We start from the raw sequence: 15,588 nt of genomic DNA, 5'->3' as shown, positions 1-15,588 counted from the left end.
ACCACACTAGGAATATTGCTTTTACTGTATATTTAAACAATGTATTAAGGATGAGTGAACTGACCTTCAGCATGTCAGCTTGACACAAACCAGAGGCAGATGGAATGAGGGGCCCAGGTATTATGCCTTCCCCTGGAATACTGTGCCATTTGCAAAACACAGCATATTTCACTATTCACACAGTAAGTGACCAGTGGTGAACCCTGAGGAAGAAATGATTTAGTGATAGAGTGTAGAGGTATTACTAAAACTTAAAGACCTAAGTCTTACACATTCAGGAATTTTACCTTTGATGTCAACATTGGAATGAAGAAAACTGTGGAAGAATGTAGCAAGATTTAAAAACTGTCTTAAATGATCTATGAGGGTGAAATATTTGATATTATGTAATGCCAATTCCCTAAAAAGGATTAACTTTTTTTTCTTGTGAAAGTGACACTTTATAATGCAACAATAATTAAAACCTGACTCTCACAAGTATATACACATGTGGCTAGGGTACCCTCCTTAAATCATTAAAAAAACAAACAAACACCCAACTTTGCAAACTGGTAAAATTGTTTGGCAAAAAAATTTTGTCCTCAAATCACTTTATAATTCTTGTTTGAACTCATTGGCTGAGATCCTGTTTTGCTTGATGTGGGAATCGATAGAATTCCCAAGTCTCTCATCATTTCTTCATTAAGTTGAAGGATTGGCTGAAGAGTTTCATTGTATCTTCTAAGTCAGCATCTGGACTTAGTGGTAAGTGGTCAATAACGTTAGGTCAATAATGAAGGCAAGGCTGAGGGTGGAGGGACTAAGGAGAGTTTTAGGGATACACTGGAGGTTAGGGCCTCAGAGGTTAGGCAGCTGGGCTTTTATGGATTTTGAGAAGACAGTTTGGGGTGACATTCAGAGGTTCAAAATGAACAGCAATTAGAGGCAAATCCATGTTCAGAGGCTGCAGAACTCAGTGTCTGCAGCAGTCTTGTGGAATGGAGAAAGCCGGTTGGTATTCAGACAGCCCAGGTAGGGTTTAGTACAGAGATTTAGATGAGGCAGCTGGTCATAAGCAAGACAATTTTAACTTTGTTATCACTGGGGAGCCCTCTGTGTTCCCACCTTGTTATTGGTGGAAGTGGAGTTCTGCTGGGATACTGCTGGGAAAAGAGTTTTTGAGGCCCCCATGGGAGGATGAGGTATCATGGAAAGCTTTATTGATGATATAAAAGTAAGGGTGTTCCCTTCCAAGGTCCCATCTCCCTCCCTCCCTCCATGGAAAAAGTGCAGCTGTGTCTTCAGCAGAGCTAGGATTAAAGCACTGCCCAGAGTCTCCACGTTGAAGCACAGTCAGTCTAGCATCTGGCTAGCTTAGCTTGTGTTCCCAGCTGTGGTCCATTGTGTATGGGGTCCATATGGCCATGGGCTGTGCAGCTGCTTAAGGCCACATGGCAGGCTGGTGCATGGGTGAGTACATTTCGCGGAGCAAGTGAGAGAGAACTCTTTGGGGATTATAACTAGGAGCTTAACCAATTAACCCTTCAGGATTTTGCACGCTTGCAGTGGCTCCATGCCCTCAGCCAATCCTTTTCCCAGGATAGACTGATGGGCAAGTACCCTCCACCTGTCACGTGACTTCACTGCAGCATGTGCTCATCTCCTTCTTGGTGGATTCTTTCCCCAGTGAGCTGCAGGGAATGGACTGGTGGTTCCCTGGGGAGCATGAAACTGCACCTTCTTGGTGAAGCTGCCCAGATGACCATGCTTATAATGCCTGGCCTCCCCTTTGCATTCTTCCTATTATTAATATTAGCTAGCTAATTATGACAGTAACAACTCGAGGCATTAGCCAGAAATAAGAAAAAGGACCAGGAGGGAAATTTTCTGCAACCATGAACCATTGGGTGGGTGCATATAATATCACATTAATCTCAAAACAGGGTTAATCTGGCCTGGCCAGTGGGGCTCAGTGGATTGAGTGTCATTCCATTGACTGAGAGGTTCTGGTTCCATTCCTGGTAGGGCACATGCCCAGGTTGCAGACTTCATCCCCAGCAGGGGGCGTGCAGGAGGCAGCCAATCTTTGTTTCTATCTGTCCCTTTCTCTCTCTCTAACAAATCAATAAAAACATATATATATATATGTTTTTAAAACATATATATATATATGTTTTACACGAAAGGGCATCTGTATACATGTTTATTAAACTATTCAATGTTTGCACACAATACACAAATATTCTTGGAACCTCAAAGTTCTTTGATGATTACAATATTGTTTTTAAATAAGCATGATACAACCTTTAATATTACATCATTTAGATTATTTTTAAAGAGATAATCCTCTAAGAGAAAATGCCCACATAATTGTCCATTAAGTACTATAGCAAAACTGGATTCCTAGTATGTGTTTTAGCATATGGATGGTTGGTCTCCTCCCTGGGCAACCCTCTGTGACAGCTCTAACACAGTACGCCATTGTCTGTGAGGCTCTGCTAATGGAATCTGTCATATAGAAGTCTTTTATTGTTAGCTGAGGTGGAACAGGGGGATCAGCAAGTAGTTGCTGGTTCACTAGCTTGGAGAGCTCACTCGCTTGCTGGAAATAATTAGCAAACATCATCATACTGAACAAGATTAGAAGAAACTTCTCCCAATCTGTTCCTTACTTGATCCAGAGCATCATATGGAGGAGTTATACCTGCAGTCCGAGATGGCTCTTACAATCTTCCAGTCTTCTCTTGCCAAGCTGGGAGGTGTCACTGCTACTTTAGTCTGCTGAGCTCGGCCCTCAGTATTGACATTGACATAAGCAGCAGACTTCTCTGTGTAAGCAGCGCCTGGGAGAATAACATCAGCTATAGGTGCAGCAACATCACCATGATGTCCTTGATAAATAATGAAACAATCCTTTGGCAAATCCTGTCCAGTGATACAACCTCCATCGGCTCCCAGGAGAAATAGCACTTTGGGAGGGTTCTTTAGAATTGCCTCCAACCCAGGTTTATAGCCAAGGTTTAAAGCAGCTACTTGGCTTGCAATCCTATGAAGAATATTCATAACCTTCCAATCACCAGCAACACCACTACTCATCCGAATCCTTTGAGCAATGCTGTAAACAGCTGCAAGAATTGCTAGCTACCCCATCATTTCTTTGAAGAGCAGAACTGCCTAAAACCACCATAGGGTTTCAGCTTCCTTTAGGACCTGGCTGAATGGATGGCTACCCAAAGCAATGTCTTGAATTTTGGGGGACTCTCCCAGATGGTCATATCTGTAAGTGAGATCCACTTGGCTGCCTATAAGGGCCATTTTTAAGTCATTATGAAGCCAGCTCTTCCAAATTCTAGCATTAAATAGAGTGCCTCAAAACATGGATTTGTACCAACTAGGAGGACAACATGTGCCTCTTCCACACCAGCAGTGGTATTATTAAGAAGATAATTGGAACGCAAGTCTGTGCCAGCTCCTGCAGTGGGGAAGACCCCTGCACAGGGTGTCAGAGTCCACTCTACCAAGCAAATCTTTGAGAGCTACTAGGGCTTCAGCATCCACCAAGCCACCTGCAACGGCTGCCACATCCTTGCCTTGAAAACTGCAACGTTCCAGCCACACGAGAGAGTGCATTCTCCCAGGAGGTAGAGGTTAGAAGCCCTTTTTCATTTCTGACCATCAGCTTGGTGAGTCTTTGACATTTTAGCCCATCATAGGCAAATCTAGTTTCCTCTGCTCCGTTCTTCATTAATGTCCTCATGCATTCTTGGCAAAATCCTCATCACCTCTCCAGTTCTTGTGCTTACCACAATATTACTTCAATTGCATCCATTACATCAATGGATTCTGTCTTTCTTGTTTCCCAAGGCCAGGCAGTAAAAGCATAGGGCTTAGAGGTCAGAGCACCTATGGGACAGATATCAATGACATTCTCAGACAGTTCAGACATAAACATCTTTCAATACATGTGCCAACTTGCATATCATTTCCTCTGCCTGTCGTTCCCAAATCATCTACTCCTGCAATCCCACTTGCAAACCTGATGCAGCGAGTACACTGTGTACATCTAGTCCCCGATGGTCTTTACCAATGGCCCAATGTTCTTGTCCTCCACAGCTCATTTCCCCTCTCGAAACAGCTCCTATCACTTTCAAACATCATGGACTGGTCCTGCAGATCACATTCACCTCCCTGATCACAGATAGGACAACCCAATGGGTGATTTGATAATAAGAACTCCATCACATCTTCTCTGGCTTCCTTCGAGTTCTCTGAGTTTGTCAGGATATCCCAACCTCTCATTACTGGCATGGCACAAGCAGCGACAACCTTAGGAGCCTTCTCAATTTCAATAAGGCGCATCCTACAGTTTCTAGCAATTGACAACTTTTCACGATAACAGAATCGAGGGATGTGCTTGCCAACCTTCTCACAAGCTTGGAGGACGGTAGTTCCCAGTTCCACTGTGACAGACTGACCATCAACAAACACTTCAATCAAGTTGCTCTCTGCTGTGGCAGTTGTTTGAACACATTCTTTAGGAGACTTAGAAAGGCCTACTAAGGCCCTTCTCACAGGTATCCTTAACATGTTGCTTGTCTCTGGATCTGCTGAGCATACTCGGCGGAACTGCACCACATCGACCCCCTTAGATGTGGGTTGCTTATTCAATCAATAAAAACATATTAAAAAAATACAGGGTTGATCTCTCTTTCATTACTTAAAATATTTCTTCTTGGAGTGGGCTTAACTAAGTCCTTTTTTTTGGATCTTTCAATTTTACAAATTTCTCTTTTTTTCTTTTTGAGGGAAAAGAGGAATAAAAGGGTAGAGGTTTCTTTCAGTGTTCTGAGATTTAATTTCCAACCAGTAGGGTTTTGGCAGGGGTGAGGGTGGATGGGGGCTTCCCACACAAAACCAAGCAATTCTCAGACACCTGCAGGATATCCAAGAATTCAACTCAATTCTTACTCATCAACGTTGAAACTCTCCAAACCCTGTCCCTTTGGGTTTTTATGGAGGCTTCCTTACATAGTGATGATTGATTAAATCATTGGCCACTGATTATTGATTCAACTTCCAGCCCCTTTACCCTCCAGGAGGTGAGGGTGTGGAGGTAGGACTGCAAGTTCCAACCCTCTGATCACATGGTTGAGTCGCCTGGCAACCAGCCCCCATCCTTAAGGGAGATCTAAAAGTCACTTCATTAACATAACAAAAGATACCTTGATGACTTTCATCACTTAGAAAATTCCAAGGGTTTTTGGAGCTCTTTGCCAGGAACAGGATGAAGACCAAATATATTTTTCTTATTATAAATCACAATATCAGAGTTTGCTCCAATTGATTCATGAAAAACATCCTGATCAAGATTGGGGGTGCTGGGAGGAGAGTGGTTTTGTTACACAGGACCTAAGATTTATCTTCTGGGATTCACCCCTAATTTTGCCAGAGAGGAGAGATGTTCCTGAATCACCCTGGAGCTGAACTCTTGGTTTCTCTTGCCTGATTCTCTGTTTGGATATGACCCTGCTTGAAAAGGTAGGACTCAAACAAGGAGGCATGGAAGATGGCTTAAATCTGGAGGGACCTCTAAGCTTTGATACCATGTGGGGTTTTGAATAAGGTAACGAGATCTGTGATACAGGCATAGTTTGATAGATGAGAAACAGTTTTCTGGATACAACTACACCTTTTACCCCACAGAAAACTATGTTCTACTCAACAGCAATGCTTAGCATGGCCAACAGAAACTTGTTTTATTTTCTTCAACTTACAGACCAGTATACAATGGTTCGTTGCTCTGTTTGTTATATAATGAGTGATGAGAGGATCAAATAAGGGTGGAGAAAGCTAGTTAAGAATAGGGGATCCTGGAGGATACATTGTGTGGAATGAAGTCCGTGGGAAGAAGGGGTGGTTGTTTTGTTGGTTAGCATCCTAGAAAGTATCACAGGTACTAAAGTAGTCTAGTCTAGGCTTTTCAACTTTCTTTCATTCATTTTGTTTACTCTTGACTTTGGAATGATAAATAGTAAGTTCTAGAATAATGAGAACCTGTGAACCACAAGGGTAAGGTGGAGGTCTTGGTGGGAAAGAATCTCTATTAGAAAGCAGTCTATTTAACAAAAAATGAATTCAGAACTATCTTATTTTTGGAAAAATCTGCTTGAAAATCATGGGTAGTGAAGATATTCTCAAAGAACTATAGAAAAAATATTTGACAATTAAAATAAGTGGTTTCCCAGGGAACTGACAATGCCTCGTATACAGGTGGGGGCAAGTAAAGGACCTGCAGGCCCGAGGTTCTTGGTTGCAGAATCATTCACTTTCTAGCTCAAGGTGTTTCAGCTGAACTGCCAAAAGGTTAACATTTCACAGCCATAGTGTTTCATGTATTTATCTTACTGATCTTGGCTGGGAACTTGGAGACTTAGAGATTCCTTTCATTTTCTTGTATGTTCTTCTGGATGTGGCATTTGTCATGGGTTATCAGCTATATTAAACATCTTAAAAGGTGTCTTCTTTGTATCTTTTTTTTCTTTTCAGGTGGTTTAATTGTTCCTCACTAATGTGAATCTGTCCTCTCTTGGCTCTGGATTTTATGACGACGACATTTCTTTCGTCTGTATAACATTATGTGAATGATGATCTCTTGGTCCAGAAAGTCAGGAAGGGATTCTTATCTTTGGAATCTCTGATAATACAGCTGTCTTGGTTGGAAACAAAGATGCTCATGGTTTACTCAAGGCCTAATTCAAGTGTGTGAAGCTGTGGGCACCTCGTGCAGGGTCCTGCTTAGTAATGCTTTTGTGAGTGTGGCCTGTTTCTGCCTTTTGGAATCTCTCCTGGAAGCTTGTCTCTGATTTCAAACTTCTTTGGTTTCTCTAACTGGCCCAACATGGACAGAATGTCTGGTGTACCCAGGGTCCAGTGTTAACAGATCAAAGGTATGGGAGAGTCCCATGTGACAAGGAGTAAGATCAAATGTAAAAGCAGGTCTCATAGTGTGTGAGAAATCAGTGCATATGGGAGAAGGATAATTTAAGAAAAGAGACCTTTGCCAAGAAACTAAAACAAAAGTATAGGACAGTGAGAAATAGCTTAATACCAATTGGCCCTTCAAAATATATTGCAAGTACTACTTAGCTCTTATAAAGTTTTGACCAGAGAATTATAATATGTGGACCAAAAAATTGGCTTTAAGGTTATTTGTTCAGTGTTAAGTGTTGCTACCAAGGAAGACCTACATATGTGCCTAACAATATGGGACTTCAAACTTCTTCCTATATTAAAATAATATAAAGAAATAATTGCAAGAACTGGGCTAGTTATGTCCAAGGTGAGTGACTCTGTATAACCTTCTCAAATGAAGGACAAGGAAGAAATGTGGATCAATTAAAAAATAAATAAATAAAAGAGGAAGAGGTGAGGCAGTTTTATAGAAATTTATGAAACCAAGCCTACTCCGATCAGGAAATTCTTGGGAACTAGATACCGGTTTCTTCTCCAGCTGACTAAGCCAATTTTAGTGGGTAATATTAACTGAACATGTATATTGCTTCCCCTGTTCCTCTCACTGACATCGCTGCTTGAAAGAAACATAGTGTAGGATAAAGAAAAGTCTATTCTCCTAAGGTCTCCTCGAGACTGGCTGAGATTGGTGCAATCCAAGGAGTTTGGGCCTATCCTAGGTGTGGATTGGAAAAGGAGCTCAACAGTATCCTGGATGTGTATACTGGCACTTGGAAAGTGAATGTACTTTCAATATTTCAACACTGGGTTGCATATCACACTTGAGTTGTTTCATTATGGTGCTACTGTCGGCGTCAATATGAGATACATCTTTGGACATGCTATTTCAAAGATTCTGGGGTCCAATTTCAATCATTTAATTTCTTTAGTTATTTTGAACCTGTAAATTCTGTGTTTGGTGGTTTTGCCATATTTGCTCAAGGGATTTCACTGTTCTATGGACTTTGAACTTCTACTTTGTAAAATGTCTTAATCATTGTTATCCTCAGACCAAAGGATGATAATAGACTAGTCGATGGGAAATCACACATTACTGGCTGAGTCCCCATATAGCATATCTGGGAAAAATTGACCCAAGAGGAAGGCCCACTGTTTTAGCTCTATAAATAGTGCTTTAGAAGCTAGCAGAAAGTCCTTCCTTCCTGTTTACCACTCCCAAACGTGAACCTATGGAGTACATGAAGAAACTGAGAGTCCATATTGGAATGGTATCTGTGGTCGTTCAGGTCATTAAAGGCCAAGAAATTTTCCAGTCTTGAAAACTCTGAAGCTTTTGGTGACGTCAGATTTCTCTAGAGAGCCTGCTCTCAATTTTTTAAGAGAATACTCTTCCAAGTCATTTGGATGGCACTTCATTTTTCATGACTTTTATCTGAGTGGCCATTTTTTCATTCTTAGTCCCTTACTATCTATCCACTTCCTCTTGAGTAAGGAAAGAAATGAAAAGTTATTTTGTTCCCAGTCTTTCCTCTCTCTTTAGTTCTTAGTTATATCACTAGTTACCTTTTATCTCTAATACAAGCACGGTTTCTGGAATTAGAGATTATTGGATTCTCTCCCAGAAATTAATAAATCAGGACCCAGGTTCCATTTAGTTGTTATTTCCTTGAATATCAATTACAATAGTCCCCCTTATCCATGGGGGATATGTACCAAGACCCCCAATGGATGCCCGAAACTGTGATAGAAGTGAACCTATATTTATTAGTTTTCTTATACACACCTACCTAGATGAAGTTAAATTTATAAATTAGGCATAGTAAGAGATTAACAACAGTAACTAATAATAAAATACAGCAAGGATAACAGTATAATGTAATAAGTTATGTGGATATGGTTGCTCTCTCTCTCTCAAACTATCTTATGTACCGGATTCATCCTTCATGTGCTGATGTGAGATGACAAAATGCCCACGTGATGAGATGAAGTGAGGTGAGTGACGTGGGAAATTTTCCGATGTAGTTGACAACGGGTAACTGCAGCGGAGGCCAACAAAGCTGCAGATAAGGTCGACTACTGTATTGCCCTGGGCTGGCAACTCTAAAGAGGAAATATGGATTGAGCACCAAAACTCTAAAAAGCTTTGTAGCCTACTGTTTTCTTCTCGTAAATATATTCATTTGTTAATAGCAAACAAACAAACAGAAACTCTTATCAGGGATTGTAAAACTGAATCAGTAGACATTCATTGATATTCACAGTAGTAATATCTACCATTTATTGTATTCCCTTTTTGGAACTGAGTTTTCCATATATTCTTTCTAGTTCTTATAATGATCATGCAAGGTAATATTATACATGATTTATAGGTGAGAAAATTGAGGTTTGGAAAGTCAACAGTTAGTAAGAGATGGAGTTGTGTTCAAATCCAAATTCATCACAGGATGCCCCACTGACTCACGAAACTCTTCTACACAGGAAGTGATACAGAACTTTGGACTGACACACTGTGTTAACTGTTTGAAGCTGCTGCCATTCATTGGACAACAATAGTGTACATACTTTATTGTATGCCAGCAGCCTAAAAGAGTTAATGAGTTTCTACAATGTCCTAGCATTTAGTTAGAATAAAGAGGTGGTCCAAAGAGGAAGCTAGTGGCTTATTCAGTATTTTCTATGCTGCTAGGCACTTGGTTAAGACATGGATGATCTTATTCATACTCAGTCCACCATAGGGCTTGTCTCTTTTATTCCAGTTTAACAAGTGAGATAACCAAGGCTCTGCATGGTTAAAACTTGCCAAAAGCCAAAAGCCAAAAGATATTGTTAGTGGAAAGGATAGAATTTGTACCAAAGTCTGTCCTTAAACCTCATATTCTATCCTTCTCAGTATGTGATAGATTGTATATTTAAAAAACATATACATTTTTTTATCCTAAATGATTTGAGAATAGGTTACATTTATCATGACCCTTTATTTCTGAACTCTTCTTGTGTATATCCTAAGAAAAAAGGCATTTCTCTTATATAAGCATAGTACAGATATCAAATTTAGAAATTTAACTTTGAGAAGATACTTTAATCTGCAGTTTATATTTTAAGATTCTTCACTGCCTGATAATGTCCTCTTTACACTATCCCCCCCCCCCCCCTCAATAGAGGATGCAGTGTAAGATCACATATTGCATTTAATTGCTATGATCTGTTGCCTTTACTCGGACAGTTCTTCAGCATTTTTTTGGTCTTTCAGAACATTGACATTCTTGAAGAAAATGGGCCAGGTGTTTTATAGAATGTCTGTTAATTTAGATTCATCTGAATGTTTTATCTCGATCTGGTGCAGGTTATGCCTTCTCAGCCAGAATACTACATGAGGTGATCAAATTTGGAAGTACATGATGCTCCGTTTGCTTTTCATTGGTGATTTTAATTCTGATAGCCTAGTCAAGGTATCCTCTGGTTTTTCCACTGAGAGTTACTATTTTCTCTCATAAAACTAACAAGCAATCAACGAGACATTTTTAAGGCTATGCAAATATTCTTTACCTCAAAATTCAGCAACCATTGCTGACTCTTACCTGTACTAGTTGGTACTGTGATGATAGTCAAAGACTCAAAACCCTCCATTCCCTTCACATTTATCAGTTGGAATTTTACTGTGAGGAAGAACTCTCTCTATTCCTCTATTTATTTATCTATTTATTTTCAGTATTGACTCATGAATTCCTGTTTTACTTAATAGGTTGTAATTTATTATTTAGCTTTATTTCATTTTATGCTCAAGTTATAGTAAGCTTGGCTAGTTGGAGCTTCTTCAGAATGGTCCCAGTGTTCTTTGATATGCTCTCTTCATTTTTTTGAGCACTTGTTTTTTTTTTTTTTTCACCCAATAAGACAGTTAAGGCTCATACTCTCTTTTCCTGGACAGCCCTGAAGCCAGCCATTTCTCTCGCAGCAGTTTCCTTTACCCAAGGAACGGGATTCAGCAAACAAGACGGAGGACGAGCTACGCTGCTCCTTGCTACTGACCGGGATCTATTGCTTCTAAGCTCTTTGCATTTGTAGCCTGGCCAACAAAATGTATTGTCAAGATTTCAAATATTTATCCATCCAATGAGAGAAACTCATAGTATATCAGTGTAGCTCATTTTGGTTTGTATTTCTCTTATTATAGTGAACTTGAACTGCATTGTTTATAGAACAGCCATGGGATGATGCTCTTCTTAGAACAGATTTGTAGAGTCATGAGACTACGTTCTTGGGGAGAATGGAAAGGAGCAGATGGACTGTCTTATACAGTTGGACCTGGAAAGACATAGGGTGAGTAGTAGAGCAACCATATAGGAGGAAGCTGAGAGACAGAGGGGTTAAGTAATATGTCCAAGGTCACACAACATACTAGTGACAGAGCTGTGGTTTAACACAAATACCCTCCCATCCTTTCCAGCCCCTTGGCAATGATTTATCGGATACTTTTTTGAACAACTGCTTCTTTTAAGCTGCTGTACATTTGTGTGTACATTAAAATCTGACCTTGTTATATAACTTCTGGCACAAAAAGTTATTGGTAGCCTGCCTATACCCCACTTAAGTTCCTGCTGAAGTTTTTACCTAAGGAATGAAAGAAATTGTTGGATGGGTTTAGAGAGACAATTCTTCTTATAAATAGTGCTAAAACACCCTTTTTATATGGACCTGTGCAGCTAAAATCTAAACAACAAAGACATTTGATTTACTGCAGGCATTAGGTTGGAGTGTTAAGTGGTTGTTTTAATTTTAGAGTTTTTATAAAAGAGCTGCTCTCACCATATAGTTGATTACAATTTAAAAACAGAGACATATGATTTATTATAAACAGTGTTTTTGAGAACTAAACTTTTTTTGAAGAACTAAAAATATGTATTTCGAAAAATTTTTAACTCTAGGGGATGTGGGGACCTGATTGTTTTCTTTTCCTCCTTTGGAGATGGTATGTGGCTGTTGGGTTTTAAATGGGCAGAGCATCTTTCTTGGTGCTGTCAAAGTTAGGAAAGAGGAATAGGAACCTCTGGGGCTCTGTGTTTGACCAGGCTGAAGACAGGGCTCCAGGCAACCTGGGTCAGTACCTTGCAGTGTAGGCTTGGTCTGGCTGGTCCATCTTCAGTTACTTTGTCTCCTCCAAATACCCATTCCCTCCCACCCAATCCCATGATCTTTCTCAGTCTTAGCCAACAAGAACATAATCCATGAGAGGGTCAGTAGAAGCCTCCTCACACTACTGAAAGGTGTACTCTCCTGTCACCATAAAATTCTGAGAGATCCAGGAATGCCAATGCTCAGTTATAAAAAGTCTGTACTTCCCCCATCAATTGAGAAACTTGTGAAATGTTTGGTTTTGAAATGCTTAGTTTGTTGAAATGCAAAGTATTTCAACATTTTTGTGTAACATTTTTCCTGAAAGATGAAAGAGCGAGATATTTTTCTTGGGAAGCTGTGTTTAGAGTTGAGTGTGAGGGTCTGTGTGATTTAGAGGCTTTGCCAAATGAAAAATAAAAGTAATTCTGATAAAGATCTGCGTGTTGGACAGAGCCCAACACAATGGCTTTTATATACTATATACCTTTTCCATCAAGGCTCCCCTGTCCTTCATCGCATCTTGAAAAAGGATTGCATTATCTGTAAAGTGGACACACACACACATACACACACACACACACACACACACAAACACACACACACACACACAGTTGAGGCAAGTGGTGGAGTCCGAGCATTAGATGAAGACCTGGGGAGACTGCAGGTATGGAAAGCCTGTGGCCCTCATCTCTCCCACCCCTACTATGTTATTCAAGGTAGACCAATGCTAAGCCACCCGAAACTTAGAGATATGGCTTCTTTCTAGACTGTCTGATAAATACATCAAAACTCAACTTTACTCTCTCTCTTAACCTTATTTCTTCACTTATTTCTGCCTTGAGCCTGCCTTAAACATGTGTTTCACTGACCTCTTGGATAATGTCGCACTGGGTATATTGACAAGCCTTCTACACAATTCCTTGGAATAAACAGGGAGTTACTTCAGCCGAAGAGGGATTGTTTCCCAGGTTTTGTTGCACCAGAATTAATCAAAATGTTGTTTCGGTCAATAGTTCATGAATAAACAAAATAATAAAGATGTTTGCATGCTTCTATGTACTGGGCACTGTTCTGTTTCACATGTATTATTCACTTAATTATCACATAACTCTGCAAGGGCTTTATTTTTATCCCCATGTTAGAGAAATAGAAACAAGAAGAGAAAAATTAAGAAACTTGTTCAAGGTCATGGTCCTAGTAAGAGGCAAAATCGCAATCTGTTCCAGGCAGCGTGGCTTCGGGTCATTGGCTCTGCTGCTGCTCTACTGGGAAAGAATAGTGGCCCGCGCCGCGCAGGCCTGGCCACTGCTGGAGAGCTTCGTGTGAGGTGGCACCTTTAGTCTACAAAACGCTACGCGCTGTGTTCGTTTTCTATATATCCCTCAGGATACTCGGTCCTTCCAGACTCTGCTCCGGTCCTCGAGAGGCCGACCTTTGGGACTCAACATTTTGCCTTATGGTCTCTGGTTGTGTTTGGCCAATGGGAGTTTCCGGCTTGAGATGAGGAGGGCGCAGCAAAGTGAGGTCGTGGTACTTACTAGGCTAGTTCCCTCCCTTCCCCCAGTGAGGGCGTTGGCTGCCTCTGTTCCTTAAAGACCACAGCTCCTGTGTATTCTGTTTCTCTGACAGTCACTCTCTCTGGGTCCAGTAACAGCTTCCTCCTCTTATCCTCTAAATTTAGGGGCCTTAAAGCCTCTCTACTGTCGCTAACACAGGGGTGCTCTGATTCCCTGCCCACAGATTTGTAAATAGTCCTTCATTAAACTTGCCTCAGACTCTGAGAGTACCATTGTTTTCCTGCTAATATTCATGCTGAACAAGGGATGTTCTGGTATATATAATCAGCACCCATACTTGACACATAAGGCACAGGGAAGTTAAGTAAAGGGCCCAAGGTGATGGTTAGAATTGGGATTAAAATCTAGGCTAGCCCATGCTTTAAGTCAAACACTATTCTGCCTCTTGGGTTAAGCATGTGTTGGGCTTTTTGCAAAACAGCTTATGATGCAGGTTATTGCATATCAACAGATGATTAATGGATAGTTTACTGTAGCTAATGATAGTGATGTAAATATTTATAGCATAACAGTTCTGTGGGGTAAATGTAATGAGTTCATTCACACATTCATCAAAGATGTTCGTGTCAAGTACTTTGCTAGATTTTGGGGATAAATCATCAACAAAATAAGATTATTGGTTTCAAGAAATTGTGGCTAGTCCAAGGACGCAAGTATTTGTTTTTCAGTATTGGATTGGATTAGTAAGGAGAGAAATAGCAGAAAAGCCTTGGCATTTAATACCTCTGTGCCATTATTGTCCAAGATACATAACTTTTAATAACTTCCTTTTGAGTCAGTAATGTTGATCAGTGATTCATAATGTGTTTTCTTTTTCTAGGCAGAAGAAGGTCTCTTGCTGGGCATGATATCATGTATAGAGTCTTACAAAATCAAACGGCACTTTTTTTTTTTAAATGTTAGCACTACACATAGCATCCCAGTTAACATATATATGAACTCTTTCCCCCTGCTCACTGAAATATGCCTCCTGGGGGATCATTTCACTACACGCGTTTAGAGAAAGGGGCTTGAACTGAAATAATAGTCCTGGATTCTGGTGCTCGCGTTGCCTCTCGCTGGTTGTGAGACCTGGTTCACATCGGCCAGTTGTTCTAGGCTGCACTTTTCTCGTCCGTGTAACAACAAAGCTGGACCAAGGGAGCTTTAACACTAAGGTTCTACAATTCTGTCATTCACCTCAATTGTTTTTAATCCCCAACACATATTAGGAGAGACAAAGAAATGTTGCATCCAAGGTAAAAAGTGCAGAGTCGGAGGGATACATAGGTATCTTGAGATCTGTTCTCTGATTAAGGCCCTTCAAAGAAGTGTGTACTAGTTAATGTGTACCAGACATAAAGTGTACAGTCACTGACAAGTAGTAGAAACGGGTTTGTTTGAAGACGGCTCTTCTTCACTCAGGGCCTCAGGTGGGCCGAGGGTCGGCATTTCAACCCTGCCCCTCGATGTGGTTGTTTCCTCCCCGAAGTCAGAGGCAGAACGAACATGACATATGCAAGAACGCTTTTCTTTATCTTCAGGAAGATTGCCTCATTCGGCTCCATCGTTTCTGTTTACAGCAGTTGCTTCTTTTGAAGCTTCGTATGTCACTTACTTCAGCTGAACTAAAAAAGAGGCTATGACCTGACGCAGGGATGAGAGGAAGTATTTTTCCCTGAGCTTGATCCTGAGGGAACCAGGGGAGGATGAAGAAGAAGAAGAACAACAAAAAAGCCCCACATTAAATGAAGAAGCAACAAATAGGTGTTGAGAAAGGGGCCGAGCACGGGAGAGCCAGGCAGAGCAGGGGCACGCACCACGGTGCCCGGGGCTGCCATCCTTCCCAGAGAATCCAGGCGAGGGTCATGAGACGAGGATCACAGTGGGGTGTGCTGCCTTCCAGAGTGTCCCCGGCAAAGGACACCTGCAAATGATGACATTTGTGCTTTGCTTCTCGTTTCTT

The 15,588-nt window shown here is 40.8% G+C and overlaps 1 pseudogene; it reads right to left on the bottom strand.

Annotated features, from left to right (window-relative positions):
• Nucleotides 1-2,394: 2,394 nt before the first annotated feature.
• On the bottom strand, nt 2,395-4,575 carry LOC118642558 (annotated as a pseudogene).
• Between the last annotated feature and the right edge of the window lie 11,013 nt (nt 4,576-15,588).

The sequence above is a fragment of the Molossus molossus genome, unplaced genomic scaffold, assembly GCF_014108415.1.
Source record: "Molossus molossus isolate mMolMol1 unplaced genomic scaffold, mMolMol1.p scaffold_m16_p_3, whole genome shotgun sequence".
Classification (NCBI taxonomy): Eukaryota; Metazoa; Chordata; class Mammalia; order Chiroptera; family Molossidae; genus Molossus; species Molossus molossus.
The sequence above is the reverse complement of the archived record's forward strand: the minus strand, read 5'-3'. Positions and strand labels throughout refer to the sequence as shown.